The following is a 2,154-nucleotide window of genomic DNA, read 5'->3' as shown; positions in this document are numbered from 1 at the left end:
GAGATTGAGGAGAAGTTTAGGGGTGTTTCAATTTCACATAAGACTATCCCTGTGTACGCAGCGTGGTATGGTGCTGTTTGGGGAAGATTAATTAAAACAGTGAAGCATTGCCTTTTTAAAACCCTTGGTAGATATACTCCTTCATTCTCTGAATTTGTCACTTTCTTCTCTGACATTCAGAAATGTTTAAATAATAGGCCTTTAATTTATAGATCTCGTGAAAATGTGTTAGATGAATTTCTCCTAATTATTTCTTGGTTGACAGATTTATTCCTTCTTTAATGTTTGGTGATTCTGAACAAGTTCTTGAGTGGAAGTATGGTGAGAAGGATGAGTTTCTTCTCTCCTTGCTCGTACTTTAAAAATTAGGGATGGACTTTACGAAAGCTTTAAGGAAAGGTGGCTTTCTGAATATCTATTAAGTTTGAAAGAAAAGGACAGATCTTCTTTTCAGCCTCCAAGAAAGTGGGAAAAGGGGGAAATTGCTCTCTTTAAATTGCCTTCCAAATCTAGAACTTATTGGCCATTAGTTAGAATTGTTGAAACATTCAGTGACAACGAAGGGGTTGTACGTACTTTTCGTATTGTTAAGCCTGCTAAAACTGAAAGTGTAATTAATGTTAGTTTTTTAATACCTTTAGAATTATATTCTGAGCTTAATGATCCTAATTTATATGTTCAAATGGAACAAGAGGACAATGTTGGTAATTTTGAGACAGATGAAATACCTGACACTGGAACAGCTTCGCCGGATGAAGTATCTACCAGGCCTACCTGCAGTACTGCTCTTGCCTCCAGAAATTTCATAAGAAACTTAGCTCGGGAGGGTAGATTGTAAATAATATATTTTTTTTTTTCGTTTTGTAAGTGTTCTTTTGTTGTAGAGTTAATCTGTCAAAATGGTTTTTGGTGTAACCACTTTTCTTTTTGTTGTTTGGGGAAGATGTAGAAATAGTTGATTGGAGAATAGTAATTGCATTCATCGGAAATAGTCGAATTGACTAGTTAGGTCGTTCTTACTTTCTGTTTTGTTTTGGTGATCGGTCATGGACGGAAAGTAAACTGAATGATTGCCATTTGTTAAAATTAAATGTAAATGTTTAACTTTCCCCTTTTTGTATTCTAATTGAATTAATTACTTAAATGTTAAATGTTGTCCTCATAAGGAAACAGTTTTGATTTACCGTCTTTATCTTTCAACGATTGTTCGGGAGTATTCGAACAAAGGAAAGAAAATGGGATTTGTTCTCAAGTTGAATCAGACTGGAAGAGTCAGTTGAGCTCAAGTCGTTACACGATCATTTTTGGCCGCATCCCTGGATCGTGTGTTCCTTCCGTTAAAAAGTCAGCTTATTTAGTTCGAATTGTTATCAAGTATCAAGTTATAGCAACTCTAGTGCAGGTAAGTTGAATAATAAATACTTTACCCTTATTTGATGTCACTGGGCTATTTTCCTGTGGGAGCTTCTGGGCTTATAGCACCTGGCTTTTCCACCTAAGGTTGTAGCTTAGCAAATAATAATAATAATAATAATAATAATAATAATAATAATAATAATAATAATAATAATAATAATAATAATAATCTCACTACCCCTCTATGCTGGCACGTGGTACAATGATGAGCTGCGCACACCAAGCGGTGGGTCATTATTTCGGGGTTATTTTTTACTTTCAGATGAACAGCAATAGCTATATACTGAATGGACAGCATTTACAATATGATCAAATACTGAAATACATGAATTTACACTTAATATCGAAACACATTGAACACCTCCACGGGATATTTCTTTCTCAGGCTGTAGTTATGCTGGAATGAAGCTAGGTGGGAAAAAGGGTTCTAATAAACGCCCGGGAACTTTTGCAGAAATATTTGGAAGCTTTAATTGGTTAAAAAGCTACGCAATGATTACATCATACTAAAAAAAAAGATGAAAAAAATGAAAAAAAAAATAGATAAAGGCAAAACAGCTGGCAAAAGCTAATGCAAACAACGCATGCGCAGTAACCCTACCATCAGTGTCCGAAAAGTAAACAATAGACTTGAAGAGTGAAATGGTGTTCACATTTTAATCGATGCGTAAGTTATCAAGCAACAGCTTCTATTAATCATGCAGTGAAAAATCCCAAACTAGTCAGCACTCGTCTATT

The sequence above is a fragment of the Palaemon carinicauda genome, chromosome 12, assembly GCF_036898095.1.
Source record: "Palaemon carinicauda isolate YSFRI2023 chromosome 12, ASM3689809v2, whole genome shotgun sequence".
Lineage (NCBI taxonomy): Eukaryota > Metazoa > Arthropoda > Malacostraca > Decapoda > Palaemonidae > Palaemon > Palaemon carinicauda.
The sequence above is the reverse complement of the archived record's forward strand: the minus strand, read 5'-3'. Positions refer to the sequence as shown.